This window comes from Thalassophryne amazonica, chromosome 5, assembly GCF_902500255.1.
Source record: "Thalassophryne amazonica chromosome 5, fThaAma1.1, whole genome shotgun sequence".
In the NCBI taxonomy this organism is placed as follows: Eukaryota; Metazoa; Chordata; class Actinopteri; order Batrachoidiformes; family Batrachoididae; genus Thalassophryne; species Thalassophryne amazonica.
In genome coordinates, this window is record NC_047107.1 from 19,386,504 (window position 1) to 19,405,245 (window position 18,742).

Genomic DNA, 18,742 nt, shown 5'->3' on the forward strand with positions numbered 1-18,742 from the left:
GTTGCGCTAGTTCGATAGCGCCATTCACTCACCAGTGTTGAGTGGGCAAGTGTTACGCCCCTATTCCACAGGCACTATCCAATTACGATCCCCCACGATCAATAAAAGTTGCAAAAATTAGATGAAACGGCTTACTCCAGCACGCCTCCTTTCAGGCTGGCTTATAAAGTGCAGACGTAGCAAACCGCTCAAAAATGAAAGTAAAGCTGCGCCCTGTTGCATTCTCAGCCAGAACTGCAACAAATGCTGCTTTTGCTTCAGATTTTTACCCCAATAGAACACATTCAAACAAGTTTAGAGCTGTACTCACTAGGACTACCCCCATTTAAAGATGTTTGAACATCACTGAAGATGGTGACACTCTTAAATGGCCCCAAATGATGCCAATTTGGCAAAACGGGATGAAATTTTTGAACAGCTTAAAAATTTCAGCCCAATTTCAAAACTGGTGTTGATGATGGCCTTAACTACTGCGTATACAAAGTTTGATCAGGACTGACAAAAGATGGATCAAGGAGTTACTGTGATTCTTCTAAATGTGCCCCAATTTGCTATTTAGAATGAAATTAGAAGGGCCGGTGCTCTGTTGAATGACTGCAACATGGTGGCATGATGGATTAGTGGTTAGCACTAGTGCCTCACTGCAAGAAGGTCGTGGGATCACCCTTTCTGTGTGGAGTTTGCATGTTTTCTTCGTGTTTGTGTGGATTTCCTCCCGGCATTCTGGTTTCCTCCCACAATCAAAAACATGCATATTTAGGGTCTGCTCCTTTCTCTGCCCCTGACCAAGGCAGCGTCTACATCTGGAGTTGGTCCCCGGGCTCCGGACTGTGGCTGCCCACTGCTCCTAGTGGTTGGATTGTGTCTAAATGTAATAAGGATGGGTTAAAGGCAGAGGACAAATTTCATTGTATGTATACAGGTGCTGGTTATATAGTTAGAATATCATGAAAAAGCTGATTTACTTCAGTAATTGCATTCAAAAAGTGAAACTTGTAGATCATATTCATTCATTCCACACAGACTGATATATTTCAAATGTTTATTTCTTTTAATTTTGATGATTATAACTGACAACTAATGACAACCCCAAATCACCTAATGACAACCCCAAATTCAGTATCTCAGAAAATTAGAATATTGTGAAAAGGTTGAATATTGAAGACGCCTGGTGTCACACTCTAATCAGCTAATTAACTCAAAACACCTGCAAAGGCCTTTAACTGGTCTCTCAGTCTCGTTCTGTAGGCTACACAATCACGGGGAAGACTGCTGACTTGACGTCTTGCCTGGGCTAAAGACAAAAAGGACTGGACTGCTGCTGAGAGGTCCAAAGTTATCTTCTCTGATGAAAGTAAATTTTGCATTTCCTTTGGAAATCAAGGTCCCAGAGTCTGGAGGAAGAGAGGAGAAGCACAGAATCCACGTTGCTTGAGGTCCAGTATAAAGTTTCCACAGTCAGTGATGGTTTAGGGTGCCATGCTATCTGCTGGTGTTGGTCCACTGTGTTTTCTGGGGTCCAAGGTCAACACAACCGTCTACCAGGAAGTTGTAGAGCACTTCATACTTCCTGCTGCTGACCAACTTCATGGAGATGCAGATTTCATTTTCCAACAGGACTTGGCACCTGCACACAGTGCCAAAGCTACCAGGACCTGGTTTAAAGACCATGGTATCCCTGTTCTTAATTGGCCAGCAAACTCGCCTGACCTTAACCCCATAGAAAATCTATGGGGAATTGTGAAGAGGGAGATGACATGTCAGACCCAGCAATGCAGAAGAGCTGAAGGCCACTATTAGAGCAACCTGGGCTCTCATACCACCTGAGCAGTGCCACAGACTGATCGACTCCATGCCACGCCGCATTGCTGCAGTAATTCAGGCAAAAGGAACCCCAACTACATATTGAGTGCTGTACATGCTCATACTTTTTATGTTCATACTTTTCAGTTGGCCAACATTTCTAAAAATCCTTTTTTTTGTTTTTTGTATTGGTCTTAAGTAATATTCTCATTGTCTGAGATAGTGAATTTGGGATTTTCATTAGTTGTCACTTATAATCATCAAAATTAAAAGAAATAAACATTTGAAATATATCAGCCTGTGTGTAATGAATGGATATAATATACAAGTTTCACTTTTTGAATGGAATTACTGAAATAATTTTTTTTTTTTTTTTTTTTATATATAGCGCCAAATCACAACAAACAGTTGCCCCAAGGCGCTTTATATTGTAAGGCAAGGCCATACAATAATTATGTACATCCCCAACGGTCAAAACGACCCCCTGTGAGCAAGCACTTGGCTACAGTGGGAAGGAAAAACTCCGTATTAACAGGAAGAAACCTCCAGCAGAACCAGGCTCAGGGAGGGGCAGTCTTCTGCTGGGACTGGTTGGGGCTGAGGGAGAGAACCAGGAAAAAGACATGCTGTGGAGGGGAGCAGAGATCGATCACTAATGATTAAATGCAGAGTGGTGCATACAGAGCAAAAAGAGAAAGAAACAGTGCATCATGGGAACCCCCCAGCAGTCTACGTCTATAGCAGAATAACTAAGGGATGGTTCAGGGTCACCTGATCCAGCCCTAACTATAAGCTTTAGCAAAAAGGAAAGTTTTAAGCCTAATCTTAAAAGTAGAGAGGGTGTCTGTCTCCCTGATCTGAATTGGGAGCTGGTTCCACAGGAGAGGAGCCTGAAAGCTGAAGGCTCTGCCTCCCATTCTACTCTTACAAACCCTAGGAACTACAAGTAAGCCTGCAGTCTGAGAGTGAAGCGCTCTATTGGGGTGATATGGTACTACGAGTGTTGTGTGGGCCGCCAGAAGAGGAGGTACTGCTGGCCCACCACCAGAGGGCGCCCTGTCTGGAGTGCGGGCTCCAGGCACCAGAGGGCGCAGCCGCCTCACAGGAGCAGCCAGGGTGACAGCTGTCACACATCACCTGCAACAGCTGTTACCAATCATCTGATCGGCAGGAGTATATCAGCAGGACGACGTCTCCACCTCTTTGCCGAGATATCGTTTCTACCGAGAAGGTAACGTACTCAGCTAACTGTTTGACAGTGATCTTTGTGACTTTGTGCATTTCTCTGAGAGAACTTCCCAACGAGAGGTGGAGGTAGCTTACCTGCCGTTCGGATTCCTGGGTGCGAACGCGCCCTCCTTTAACTGTTCTTTATTCCTCGCCAGCAGTACCAGGTCCGACACACGGAGGCAGTGGCCACCTGGGAGTTCGGGACTTGGCGGCTCCAGTATTCCCGGGGTCTGGTGGCGGAGGAAACCGTGTGGTTCCGGTTCTACTTTGGAGAGGCGTCTCCTATCTTCGAGCCTGCCCACACGACACCTGTGTGAATTTGACTTTGTCCTTTATTGTAATCTGTTGTCCTTGTTGTGCATATTCACAACAGTAAAGTGTGTTATTTGACCTATTCCATTGTCCGTTCATTTGCGCCCCCTGTTGTGGGTCCGTGTACTTACACTTTCCCAACAACGAGGTCCCTAAGATAAGATGGGACCTGATTATTCAAAACCTTATAAGTAAGAAGAAGAATTTTAAATTCTATTCTAGAATTAACAGGAAGCCAATGAAGAGAGGCCAATATGGGTGAGATATGCTCTCTCCTTCTAGTCCCCGTCAGTACTCTAGCTGCAGCATTTTGAATTAACTGAAGGCTTTTTAGGGAACTTTTAGGACAACCTGATAATAATGAATTACAATAGTCCAGCCTAGAGGAAATAAATGCATGAATTAGTTTTTCAGCATCACTCTGAGACAAGACCTTTCTGATTTTAGAGATATTGCGTAAATGCAAAAAAGCAGTCCTACATATTTGTTTAATATGCGCTTTGAATGACATATCCTGATCAAAAATGACTCCAAGATTTCTCACAGTATTACTAGAGGTCAGGGGTAATGCCATCCAGAGTAAGGATCTGGTTAGACACCATGTTTCTAAGATTTGTGGGGCCAAGTACAATAACTTCAGTTTTATCTGAGTTTAAAAGCAGGAAATTAGAGGTCATCCATGTCTTTATGTCTGTAAGACAATCCTGCAGTTTAGCTAATTGGTGTGTGTCCTCTGGCTTCATGGATAGATAAAGCTGGGTATCATCTGCGTAACAATGAAAATTTAAGCAATACCGTCTAATAATACTGCCTAAGGGAAGCATGTATAAAGTGAATAAAATTGGTCCTAGCACAGAACCTTGTGGAACTCCATAATTAACTTTAGTCTGTGAAGAAGATTCCCCATTTACATGAACAAATTGTAATCTATTAGACAAATATGATTCAAACCACCGCAGCGCAGTGCCTTTAATACCTATGGCATGCTCTAATCTCTGTAATATCATTTTATGGTCAACAGTATCAAAAGCAGCACTGAGGTCTAACAGAACAAGCACAGAGATGAGTCCACTGTCCGAGGTCATAAGAAGATCATTTGTAACCTTCACTAATGCTGTTTCTGTACTATGATGAATTCTAAAACCTGACTGAAACTCTTCAAATAGACCATTCCTCTGCAGATGATCAGTTAGCTGTTTTACAACTACCCTTTCAAGAATTTTTGAGAGAAAAGGAAGGTTGGAGATTGGCCTATAATTAGCTAAGATAGCTGGGTCAAGTGATGGCTTTTTAAGTAATGGTTTAATTACTGCCACCTTAAAAGCCTGTGGTACATAGCCAACTAACAAAGATAGATTGATCATATTTAAGATCGAAGCATTAAATAATGGTAGGGCTTCCTTGAGCAGCCTGGCAGGAATGGGGTCTAATAAACATGTTGATGGTTTGGATGAAGTAACTAATGAAAATAACTCAGACAGAACAATCGGAGAGAAAGAGTCTAACCAAATACCGGCATCACTGAAAGCAGCCAAAGATAACGATACGTCTTTGGGGTGGTTATGAGTAATTTTTTCTCTAATAGTTAAAATTTTGTTAGCAAAGAAAGTCATGAAGTCATTACTAGTTAAAGTTAATGGAATACTCAGCTCAATAGAGCTCTGACTCTTTGTCAGCCTGGCTACAGTGCTGAAAAGAAACCTGGGGTTTAAATAATAAATCAATAAATAAATCAACTTTTTCATGATATTCTAATTATATGACCATCACCTGTATGTCAAAGTAGAGTCTGCGATTTGGTAGAATTGTAAATTCTACCAGTAGGCAGTGTGATCAGAGTCTCTAGTAGAATCTCCGATCGGAGAATCTTCTGGCAGAATCCCAGTAGAGACTCCGATTGGAAACTTTACGAGAAGAGTCTCCGATCAGACAATTTCCGTTGATTACAAGTTCTCCCTTTCTTACTGTGATCAGTATGGGGTGGGTCTACTGTGAAGTTGATATCACAGATATTTTTGTAATTTCCACAGTAAGGTATTGCTGTCATTTGATGTCTTGATATCATCTTGTCATGATAATGAATGGCTTGGTATAATCAAGTCTCTACTAGTAGAGTCTCCGATTGTAGTCTCTACTGGTAGAGTCTCTGATTCTGCCAGTAGAATCTCCGATCGGAGACATATTTATGTATGTACAATGACAACAAAGGCTCTATTCTATTCTATTCTATTCTGAGCACTGCAAAGTGCTGAATGTTTCAGCATACTAACTTGTTTTGGAATGTGTTTCAGGAATGGATGTATATTAACAAATGAAGTGATGGCTGCAGGAAAAATGTCAACCTCAGTGTAATACTCAGAAAAGTTCTTGTTGGGGATTTTTTTTTTTTTTTTTCAATGTCCATATTGTTTCAGCTTCTTTCTGAATTGGGCTGCACTTTTGCTGCTTTGACAAGTGACATATGTTTTGTAGATTGATGAAGTAACAATTCATTGTTATTCATGGGGAGGGAGCATGAAGCAAATTAAAAAGGTGGAATAACTCAAACTAAATACAGAAAAAGTGAATTGATCATACATTAATCATAGTGAACCACAAACTGCCCAAAGCATATAATATGAATAACAAAGTAACAACATCAAAATACACTGTGAGCCTCTCTCATAAGCCCGCAAAGATAAAAGTTATGAATAGCTGAACCAACTAACATAAGGCTGCACAGCTGCAGCTTTTTTTTTTTTTTTTTTCAAACTTTATTGAACAATGAAGAACAACGACAGATGTCGAATCCGCAGCAGATGTTTGCAGAATGAATGCTACCCAATCATCTCTGGATAGTGAATTGGTGATAACTCACTTATAGGAGAACAAGGATTCAGACTGAAAATTTTAGGAGCACAAGTAGAAAATTTCAGAAACATTGTTTTCTTGTTATCGCCCTTAATTTATTCAAATTTTATAAGTGAAAAACAATAACTTGGAAAATAAGACAAGGGCATTGAACATTCATATATATTTGATTGTCATTTGTAGATATAATTGAAGGGAGACTTTAACAGAACCGTGAAAGTTAGAAAACATTATTGATTGTTGTTGTTATTATTATTATTATTATTAATTTCTAAACAGCTACATGTTTCAAGGCCTTTTTTAAGCACTATAAATCCCTTCATTGTATTATAAACACGGGGGTTAGTATTATTATAGAGTGGTACATTGCCTTGCACAAGTATTCACCCCCCTGGGCCTTTGCACATTTTAATTTGTTTATGCCTTTTCAAATGTAATTCAGGCTTCTCAATATCAAAATTTTTAAAATTATCCTCCCTAAACTTAAACTAAAAGCATATCTCTACAACTGGATATACATTAAATAAAAATATCAAAGCCAAGAAGAGGAGCTGCATAAATAATGGGCTCTTTTGTTACGACAAGTCAGAGGATGGATACATGAACATTTCCAAGTCACTGACTATGCCTTGTGCTTCATTTACATCAGTCTTTTAAAAAATATGGTAAATCTGTGACTAGGCAGTTCTCGAAATCTGTGTTCTTTCGGCAATACTTAAGAAAGCTAACCTTGACCACAGCCTAGTGAGAAGCTATAGGCCGATACATCTCATTTTGTTCTTCTTCACAATTCTTGTGGTGTTTCACAGCAGCTCCTGGAACACCTTCCTGACAATGACCTCTTTGAGCCACTGCAGTCTGCATTTAGAATGCACCATTCCACAGAGACAGCTCTTACTAAAGGGGTAAATGATCTCCTGCTTGCAATGGATTTGAACACCACCACAGTTCTGTTACTGTTAGATCTTATACCCCTGTCACACTTTAACAATTTATCAGCATATGCCGAAAATGCTGGCATACGCAGGAGTACATCTAATACGTTATGGGTAAGTTTTGTGTAAGGTAAGAGCACTTTGAATCACGCTGATATACGAGGTCTATTAGATAATAAACCGACCCTTTTATTTATTTATTTTTTAACTATATGGATTTGAATGACGTGTGATTCCACCAATCATGCTTGAACCCTCGTTCGCATGCATGAGTTTTTTCACGCGTGTCAGTGACGTCATTTCCCGTGGGCAGGCCTTGAGTGAGATGTGGTCCCGCCCTCTTGGCTGAATTCCTTTGTTTCACACGCTGCTCGAGACGGCGCGCGTTGCTTTATCAAAATTTTTTCTGGACCTGTGAGGAATATCCGAGTGGACACTATTCAAGAAATTAAGGTGGTTTTCGGTGAAAAGTTTAACGGCTGATGAGAGATTATGGGGTGTTTCTGTCGCTGTAAGGACTTCCCACGCAGCGGGACGTCGTGCAGCACTTCCAGGCGCCATCGTCGGCCTGTTTCGAGCTGAAAACATCCTAATTTAAGGCTTAATTCACCCAGGACGTCGTGAGAGAACAGAGAAGATTCAGAAGAGGCCGGCATGAGGACTTTATGCGGACATTCCACTGTTTAAGGACATTTTTTAATGAAAGACGTGCGCGCAAATTCGCCGAGTCGTTTCCGTGACGACTCGGCAAATCTGTGTGTGCCGCGACAGGAAAAACACCTCCGTGTTGAAACCATTTGTAAAATTCAGGCGGCTTTTGATGGCTTTCAACAAGTGAGTAACTGAGAAATTGTTTAACAGCTTGGGCATGTTCCAACTTGCCCGTTAAGGCTTCCAACGGAGGTGTTTTTCCTGTCGCGACCCCCCGCGGTCGGGTCCGGCCCGACATGTGACTCTGCCCGCACGTTCTTTCATTACAAAATGTCCGTTAACAATGGAATGTCCGAATAAACTCCTCATGCCGACTTCTGAAAGTTCTCTGTTCTCTGACCACTTACTGGGTCAACAGAGCCTGAAATGTGGAAGTTTTCAACTTGAAACGGCGAGACGCTGCCGCCTCGAAGCACAGATCGCCGTCAGGTGCCGTGGGCTGTCCTTACTGCGACACTACCAGACCAAAATCTCTCATCAGCCGTTAAAATTTTTTACCGAAAACCAGCTGAATTTATCAAATGGTGTCCACTCAATTGTGCCTTACAGTTTTGAAAAAATTTTGATCAAACAAAGCAGCAGTCTCTGAGCCATTCCTAAACAATGAAAAAATCGATGAGAGGCTGGGCGACTCCTCACTCAAAGACTGCCCACAGGCGAATGACGTAACCGACAGGCGTGAAAAAACTCTTGCATGCCCACGAGGGTTCAAGCACGTCTGATGTAATCACATGTGATTCAAATCCATATGGTTTTTGAAAAAAATAATAAGGTCGGATACTTTTCTAATAGACCTCGTATGTCGCAATACGGCAAGTACGTTGAAAAATTTTGGGCATGCACAATATTTTCGATGCATGCCAGCAAATGGCTCATATGTCCCACATACACAGAACATAAGTTGTAGGTAAGTTATGCGATTGTTGACACACATTTCTTGTAAGTTACTCATAAGTCAAAATGTGTCCGTTGACTGGCTGGACCACTGAAAGCTGCAGTCCTCATGTGAACAGCTCAGACTGTTTCAAATATTAAAACCATTCACACATGCACTAAATATAAAGTCTTAAACTTACCTGTTCATTACAGTGGGAGTCATCATCACAGCCTAACAAAAATGTATCCACATAAAGCGTCCTGATTTTCGAAAATGACTTACTTTAGTTCCTTGCTGTAGCTGAAGAAAGATAGCATTTTAAAAGAAGTCCCTCTGTGTTTGTCTGCTCCTGGTATGTGTCTCAGCGACTAGAGAACACCGGCACTTTGTGCCACAACAAGAAAATTAACTTTTTTAAAAGTTGATTCACAGCGCCCCATTCATTCACGCCAATGTTTACCAAAGGCATCAGTCGATTGCTCATCATTCTGCACACAATGAAACTAAATCCCATGATTCAGCAAGAGAACATCAAAATAAAAAAAAACGCTACATGCTAAATTGTTTGGCCTCCGTGTGTAGGAGCGAGACCCCGCAACCGTGTACATGCACTCCATGATGCGCTTGTCAATATTTATGTGCACAGCCTGCAAAACCAAAAGGTTTTCTGGCAGTGGAAATGCAAACAAAGTCAGACTTAACTGTTCTGACTCATACCATACAGTGCAGTACCGACATGGTCCACTCTGTGAAAACGGGGCTGTCAGCATATGCTGGCTAAATTGTCATGGTGTGACAGCTGCATAACTATGTATCCATGGTATTCTGTACATTTTTCATACATCAACATATGGTGGCTAAATCATCAAGGTCGGACAGGGCCCTTAGCGCTGTATTCAACATGGTGGCTCATTGCATACTACTCAATAGGCTAGAGAATGACTTTGTCATTGCTGGGAATGTGCTTGCGTGATTGACATCCTACCTAACCAGTCGCTCTCAATGTGTCCTGTAAAATCACATCACCTCATACCTTGTTCCGATGAAATATGGGGTTCCACAGGGGTCCATCTTAGGTCCCCTGCTTTCTCCCTTTATATAGCACCCCTTGGGCACATACTGCGACACTATGGGATTACATTTCACTGGTACACTGATGATAGTCAGGTGTACATGCTGATAAATGCTGGTAATCTCATACACATAAAGACTTTAGAACAGGGGTGGGCAACTCGTTCCAGAAAGGGCCAAGAGGGTGCAAGTTTTCTTTGTAGCCACTGACTCCACCAGGTGATTTCACTGATTAATATCACTTTGAGCAGATGGAATCAGTTAATCAGTGAAATCACCTGGTGGAATCAGTGGCTGCAAAGAAAACCTGTACCTTCTTGGCCCTTTCTGGAAAAGTTACCCACCCCTGCTTTAGAACATTGCCTTACTCCGTTGAAAAGCTGCATCTTGAGCAATTTCTTAAATCCCCTTCACACATAAAACGATTGAAGCCGACACAAACCCTGTGATTGCTGGGATAGGCTCCAGTTAGTGAGCACGACTTCAGCAACTCAGGTCCAGCTCTTGAAACCCTGTTCTCACTTTCACACATATCCATCTCAGAAGGCCACCGTTTGAAATTGGGCCCATATCTTGGGAAAGCTGGTGGTGAACCAGAATGGGACCATGAGCATCTTGGGATTTTCAATATGTTCAAAAATGTGTTTTTTTTTTTGTTTTGTTTTTTTTGCTGCATCGCTAACTTTAACATAATTTGGTCATCTCTTGAGCAGCATGGTGGCTTTGTAGTTTATGCAAGATGGCGCCGTTGTATGTGACTTGCCATCTGCACCCACTAAGGTTATTCTTGTCACTTCGCCAACAAATTTGGAAGAAGTTATATTATCGCCCCTGTTTGTTTGTCTGTTTGTGAACCAGTGTTTTATGAAAATTATGTGAAATTATGTGAAAAAGAATTCAGAAACTGAAAAAGATGAAAAAAAAAACCCCTGACAACACCACAAAAAACTTTGATTCAAGTGGATGAACTAAATACATACTCCTGACAGTTGAGCAGATCTAACTTAGTTTATGAAAAGTCACTTCTAATAGGACTTTGACCTTGAAAATGTTTTTCCAAGTTAAAATTTTGTGAAATTGGAAACTAGTGTTGCCATATTTTGTTCCTCTCTCCTATAGCTGTTTGTGTGCCAAGGAGATTGTGTCTTCACCAGGTAAGTCTCAAATACCCCAGGAATGGATGGACCAAAAACAAGTTTCCAGCTTCATTATTATTATTATTATTATTATTATTATTATTATTATTATTATTATTATTATTATTATTATTATTATTTATTTATTTATTTTTTTGGAAATTTTTGTTCTAAAATTTCTAATTTTGCAGTAATTTTGAAGCATTTTTATATGGTCCCCTCATTGTACCTGTTTTTCATTTTGTTAGACATGGCACAGTTTAAAATTAAAGAACACTATTCTTATTTGTCATGTATTGTCATATTTTGATATATTTTAATGACAAGTACTTTTTATTGGGTATATTATATCAGGTAAAAATCACCCGGTAAAAATTAGTAATGGTGTACTAATTTGAGCGACAGTGTTCTAGGGTTAATGTTCTTTCTCAAATGTTTGATTCAGCTTGTGATGCAGTGTCGCCTCCGCCCCGGACGTCTGCTGAAATAAACAAACAACGGCTTTGTGGTGTTCAGCGCACATGTCCGCGACAGATCCCCTGTTTAGCTGACTGCTAAGTGTGAAAGACACTGCTCCAAACACTCCTTGTCTCAGTGAGAGACACGCCTCAGCTCAGAACCCCCCTTGCCTTCACTCTGTCTGCAGCAAAGAAGCACATACATTTCACAAAGTTTTCCTGAATGCTAAAACTTGCGTTATCACGATTGGTACCGCCAATCGTACCAATTTGATACAGCCAATTTATATTGTGTACCACCTATACCATGTAGTACTACTTAATAAGTAAGACTTTTATCCTGAATGACTTTCCTCCAGTTATGTTCTGGATTTTTTGCTGTTCACAGAGACCTGGCAGAAAGCGCATGAAAATAATACCTTTTCAGAGCTCCTCCTCCACTGGCTGTTCATTCTTCAGTTCCCTGTGAACACCAGGACAAGGCAATGATTTGGATGCTGTCGTCAAAGCGAACTTTAGATGCTGATTATTATATCCACATAATCAATCAATCAATCAATCAATCAATCAACTTTTTTCTTATATAGCGCCAAATCACAACAAACAGTTGCCCCAAGGCGCTCCATATTGTAAGGCAAGGCCATACAATAATTATGAAAAACCCCAACGGTCAAAACGACCCCCTATGAGCAAGCACTTGGCCACAGTGGGAAGGAAAAACTCCCCTTTAACAGGAAGAATCCTCCAGCAGAACCAGGCTCAGGGAGGGGCAGTCTTCTGCTGAGACTGGTTGGGGCTGAGGGAAAGAACCAGGAAAAAGACATGCCGAGAAGGGGGGCAGAGATCGATCACTAATGATTAAATGCAGAGTGATGCATACGGAGCAAAAAGAGAAAGAAACAGTGCATCATGGGAACCCCCCCACAGTCTACGTCTAAAGCAACATAACCAAGGGATGGTCCAGGGTCACCCGATCCAGCCCTAACTATAAGCCTTAGCGAAAAGGAAAGTTTTAAGCCTAATCTTAAAAGTAGAGAGGGTATCTGTCTCCCTGATCTGAATTGGGAGCTGGTATAATTATTCTAGTTTTAAACTCCAGCTGTTTGTGGTGGAGATTGCCTACCCTGTGCTGTGCCTTCTAAACTCCTTTGGGCTAAATGAATCAGTGGCTGGAACAACACATAATCTTGGACACTCTTTGGCCCTTTGTGTCACATGGGCTCTCAGTTTCCCTCAGTGACACATCTGACAGGGCTATTTCAGATCATCTTTCTATTACTTTTTAATTTACTGCTGCTCCATCTGCTAATAAGCCACTATTTTCCGCCTGTGGCTGCCGATTGGTCACCTCCTCAACAGCTGGGGAATTTGCTGATGCTTTTATGGACTCTCAGTTTTATGCCATGCATGGGCTGGTTTCTATCTCACTCCCAGAAAAAAATTCTTTCTTCTTTGCAGTCCAAATGCTCTACAATTCGACACTCTGGGGGTCCTTTTCAGTGCAAATCCACAAAATGAAGAACTGATCCCTGGTTGGCCGCAAGCCACGCTGCAGACAGGCTGAACAAAGGTGGAAGGACAAATTACACGTGTCTCTGGGTATACAGAGAGACACTCTAACAAACTACCAGAAGGTTGTGAAGGAGGCTTTTAAACATGTAACATGTTTGGTTCAGCCCCTTCTTAACCCTCAAGTGACAGAGTGGGGTCATTTATGACCCCAAGCATCTATTTTTGTGCACCATTTTTCTAAATTTAATTGGAAAACAGTTCCCTACTGCGAATTTGTCAATCTATTTGTCCTACATTTGTTCATAGAATTTTGTAAGGATCGGCCAATGCATTCCAACCTTGTGCAGGGTCACTTATGACCCCAGGAAGATCTATGAGATTTTTGACATTATAGCTTCACATGGTATTGTAATTAGCCAACTCTTATCATTATATTTTACTGTTTTGCAAAGAAGCATGGCCAACAGACCTAGAATAGCACGATTTACAGCTGCACAAGCATTGAGACCGATTCTTGATGCCCAGAGTGAGGATGAAAAGAATGACAGATAAATATATTAGAGAGTGAAATAAATATGAAGAACCCTAAAACAATCATTTATATAGAAGTATTCCAATATAAAGTCAGTGGGGTCATAAATAACCCCATTCGGCCATATCCGTCGCTCAAATAATTTGGCCGCTTGAGGGTTAAAAAAAACCTAAAAAAAACTCTCCCTTTGATTCATCAGTTTTGTGCACTTTAAGACTCGTCTCTCATCTGTCATTTCTTTCCAAGGTTTTAGAAAAGGTTGCTTCGATACAGCTGCAGTCTTTTTTAGAATGTAATTGAAAAAATCCAATCTGGATTTAGGTCATGACACAGCACTGAGTCAACACTTTTAAAAGTACACAATGGCATGACTTTGTCTGTTGAATATTACTGTGCTGCTACTGTGGATCTCACAGCAACCCTTGATATTGTGGACCACCTTGTACTTGTTTCCCATTTTGCTAATTTTGTTGATATTAAATGGCACTATACTTAAGTGGTTTAAATCCTATTTGGCTCAGAGGGTTTTTCTGTGATGATTGGTGACCTGTCCTCTTTATTATAGAGTGCTCCAGACTTCTATTCTTGGCCCAATTCTATTTTCTTTGTAGATTAGGATGGTCCTGAGAAACAAACTTGAAGTTTTTCAAGGTATTTCTTCATTTTTTGGTTCCTTTAGATGTCAAACTGATTCCAGAAAGGGCCAAGAGGGTGGAGGTTTTCTTTGTAACCACCAACTCCACCAGGTGATTTCACTGATGAACTCTTCCCATCTGCTCAAAGTGATGTTCATCAGTGAAATCACCTGGTGGAGTTGGTGGTTACAAAGAAAACCTGCACCCTCTTGGCCCTTTCTGGAATCAGTCTGACACCTATGCTTTAGGGGTAAAAATTAATTGGGTGAAATTTCATGAGATTTGAAAGATATTAACCACTGCCACCCGGCTCGTGTTTTTTGTGACATTTTGATTTATGGACTGGATATATTAGTTCATTTGTGACAGATTTTGTTACATCTGCATCAGCTCGCATTTTTGAGGCATTTAACATCAACATGGACTTCCTCATCAAGGACCCCTCAGAGTAGGAGGATGGCCTGTCATTCCAGTGGTCACAGCAGGTCCTGGATAACATTGCTGCTATTAATGATTTTGCTGAGGGAGAAGTTGCACTTAGCCAGGATTACAATCAGATCCCAATGAAAGATGAACAGCAGCACCAATACCTGCTGCAGGTTGTTGAGTGGCATCGACGTCAGTTCCCGGAGGCGAAGAAAATCGGAACCAAATGCCACTTCCCATGATTGTTTGTATTTACCAAAGAGGTGGACAGTGACGTGTAATACTTTTTTTAATCTCTCCTGTATGGTCAGTGAAAGGAGAAAGGATTGTTGTTTCAATTATTATTTCATTTGTGAACAGGTACATTACTATTGCTGGTTTGAGCAAATATGCTCAACCACTGCAACTTCTACCCCGCGTGTGGCAGTGGTTAGAATAGTTGTCACTTATCACTCTCATTCATCTTCAACCACTTATCTGAGATTGGGTCATGGATGCAACAGCTCTAGCAGGGGACCCCAGACTTCCCTTTCCCGGGCCACATTGACCACCTCTGACTGGGGGATCCCGAGGTGTTCCCAGGCCATTGTGGAGATATAATCTCTAAACCTAGTCCTGGGTCTTCTCCTGAGTCTCCTCCCAGGTGGATGTGCCTGGAACACCTCCCTAGGAAGGTGCCCAAGAGACATCCTTAGAATAGTCATATCAAAATAAAACATTGCACAAAACATTTTCTCATCCAGATGAAGAATTCTGTCAGGAAGCACCTTAAGAAAGTCATATTTTTATTTTTGGCATACTGTAGAGGACCACCCTACTGTACATGCTGTCTTTAAGGTTAATCATAGCCAAGCATAATCTGTCTAATTGATTTTGGCTTCCAGTTGTAGTCCAGATAAATGAGTGTGAAAAAGCAGTGGCTGTCACAAAATTTCCTGTATGCGAATGACAATAACACTGAGAGTGTTCAGTTTGGATAGTGATGCATGCTGAATGTTGTAGCCTCTAACAACATTGGTGTCCTGGCTAATTATTTAAAACCAGCTGTTTAGAATTTGGGAGTGATATTTGACAGCTGTTTGAGGTTTGATCAGCAGAAACGTTTTGCTGTGAAAACAATTTTTTTTCCAACTTCGTATTTTGGCTGAAGTAAAGCCCTTCTTCAATAGACATGATCTGGAGAAGGTCACTCATGCTTTCATCAGCTCCAGACTAGACTATTGTAATGCAATCTATGTTGGCATTAACCAGTGATCCCTTGCACACCTCAAGCTTGTACAAAATGTTGCTGCTGATCTTTTAAAAAAGCTTTAAGATGTGAGCATATTACTCCTGTACTTTACTCACTCCACTTGCTTCCATTTCATTTTAGAATTGATTTTAGGAGTTTGTTTGATCTTAACCTGTCTACTTTGTAGGGCAGCATGGTGGTTTAACGGTTTGCACTATATTCTCACAGCATCGATTCCCACCTGTGGCCTTTCTGTGTGGAGTTTGCATTTTCTCCCCTTGTTTGCATGTGTTCCCCAGGTAACAAAAAAGTTCCCAGAACGTTATGTAAAATGTTTGCAAAACGTTCTTATGGATGATTTTCTTGAGAAAGGGTATTTAAGGTGGCCATTTGCAAATGTTTCCCCTCTTTGCATCTCTTCTAATGTGTGGCAACATGGGAGCCTCTAAACAACTCTCAAATGACCTGAAAACAAAGACTGTTCAACATTGTGGTTTAGGGGAAGGGTAAAAAAGTGATCTCAGAGATTTCAGCTGTCAGTTTCCACTGTGAGGAACATAGTGAGGAAATGGAAGACCGCAGGTACAGTACTAGTTAAAGCCCTAAGTGGCAGGCCAAGAAATATCTCAGATAAGCTGAAGTGAAAGACAGTGAGAATAGTCATAGTCAACCCACAGATTTTCTCCAAAGACTTACAACATCTTGCTGCAGACAGTGTCTCTGTGCATCGTTCACCCAAGACATCAGAGATCTCCTTGTTCACACTTTGCACAAGGAGATGCTGTAATGCAGAGGACGCTTTTCTGCATACATACCACAAACAGAGTCGCTTGAGGTACACTAAAGCACATTTGGAAAAGCCAGCTATATTTTGGAATAAGGTGCTGTGGACTGATGAAACTAAAATTGAGTTATTTGGACATGACAAGGGTGGTATGCATGACTGAAAAAGAACACAACATTCCAAGAAAAACACTTGCTACCTACAGTAACATTTGGGGTGGTTCCATCATGCTGTGTGGCTGTGTGGCCAGTGCAGGTCCTGGGAATCTTGTTAAAGTTAAGGGTCACATGGATTCCAGTCAATATCAGCAGATTCTTGAGAACAATATTCATGAATCAGTGACAAAGTTGAAGTTGCGCCGGGGCTGGATCTTTCAACAAGACAACGAACTTAAACACACTGCTCAAAATCTACTAAGGCATTCATGCATAGCAACAAGTACAATGTTCTTGAATGGCCATCTCAGTCCCCAGACCTGAATATTATTGAAAAAATCTGTGGTGTGATTTTAAGCAGGCTGTCCATGCTTGGAAACAAACAAACCTGAGATGTTTTGTAAAGAAGAATGGTCCAAAATACCTTCAACCAGAATCCAGACTCTCATTAGAAGCTATAGGAAGCATTCAGAGGCTGTTATTTCTGCAAAAGGAGGATCTACTAAATATTGATGTATTTTTCTGTTGGGGTACCCAAATTTATGCACCTGCCTAATTTTGTTTAATGAATTACTGCACACTTTCTGTATATCCTATAAACTTCATTTCACTTCTCAAACATTACTGTGTTTGTCTGCTATATGATAAATTTAACTGAAATTTCTGATCCAGACAACCAATGATTTATAAAAGTATCAGGGGTGCCCAAACTTTTGCATACAACTGTACTTAGCTTTGTCAGTTCCAGTAATATAGGTAGAAATATGGCGATCACGACAGGCTACGACAGTATTTATCCGTGCAGCTGCTGTTTGATTTCTTTTGCATGGGCAAAGCTTACCAGCATGCTGGTTGCAACAACTAAATTTCTCCCATTGCTTGCATGATGTCGCTGTGGTGCACTTGTTAGAGGCCTTTATTAAAATCCAAAAAAGCTCCAGTGTGTTACAAGAGAACAAGAAAATATCAAATATAAAGTCAAATGTCTATAGCGATTTGATCTAGGACTGGGTAATCTTGAAGAATAATTCACAGGCCCACATACACATAATTTCATGGTAAAGAGAGCTGAAATGTTCCAGCAACATTCTTGGGACCTTACTTGTGGCCCCTTCACACAGAGTGTGAAGTTTGGACGCCGTTTGTACAAAAATGGCGAAACAGCGTGAAACAGTTCAAAATAAGAGCACGAAACAATTAGCGCCGACAAGAGTTCGTGCATGCGCCGGTGTCCGTCGAGCAGGAAAAGTGCCAGGTGCACCACATGGCACCAGTTATGTGGAAGAAATAAAAACCAGCTGGTACATGTGGAACCACATCACGCTGCTTATGTGGGAAAAAACAAAAACAACTGGTACGAGTAGAACCACATTGCGCCGCTTATGTGGAATAAATAAAAAACATTAAAAAAAAGCCGGTACCTGTGGGACCACATTGCAACGCTTATGTTTAACAAAAAACAAAAAAAAAAACATACCATCCGGGACACAAACTTGCACCTTTCAAAACCTCTGATTCCCAGTCAGACAGTTTATTACTGAGCTACAGAGCTGTTCTTTGAAAGCTGTGGAAAGCTGCCTCATATCAGGAATGACATGGAAGTATTACAAAAATAAATAAATAAATCCCACACCATATAAAAACAACGCATTTATCAAGTGGGCAATGCAAATATGATCTGTCTGTTCCTCTGGTGATGACCCATGGTCACAGACATACAGTCATGAAATGACATGAATGAGAAGCCGTGTGCTCTGATGTCCATAGCTACTCGTCAGATGTGTCCAGTCAGCCGCACGCGTGTTCTGCCGGACACGCATGTCTTGTGGACAGCGTGCCACAGCACAGACAATACATCATGTGGAACATAGCTCACGTGGGTCACGTGACGGTCAGATCGCCCACTGCGTGTTGTGATCTGATGGTCCATTTCAACCTGGGGGGCTGTCAGTGTCTACTCCATGCGTGCAGTCGCTGGCTGCAGCTTGTCGCCACCATGGCGATATATGTTTTATGTCCACGTAAACTCAGCAATCACACAAACTTGCCTCACAGTGGACAATTGTTAATCCATGACTGTGCTA

At 41.2% G+C, this 18,742-nt stretch overlaps 1 protein-coding gene and 1 long non-coding RNA gene across 2 annotated transcripts in view; both read right to left on the reverse strand.

Annotated features, from left to right (window-relative positions):
• The window catches only part of si:dkeyp-14d3.1 (transmembrane protein 132C), an 807,657-nt gene that overhangs the window by 767,420 nt on the left and 21,495 nt on the right, over window positions 1-18,742 (reverse strand). The gene's annotated exons all lie outside the window — the stretch shown is intronic.
• LOC117510147 lies at window positions 1,392-18,484 on the reverse strand. The gene is made up of 3 exons (XR_004560631.1): window positions 18,473-18,484; window positions 10,269-10,270; window positions 1,392-1,573 (listed from the first exon to the last, which is right to left on the reverse strand). It is a non-coding gene; the product is annotated as an uncharacterized LOC117510147 (long non-coding RNA).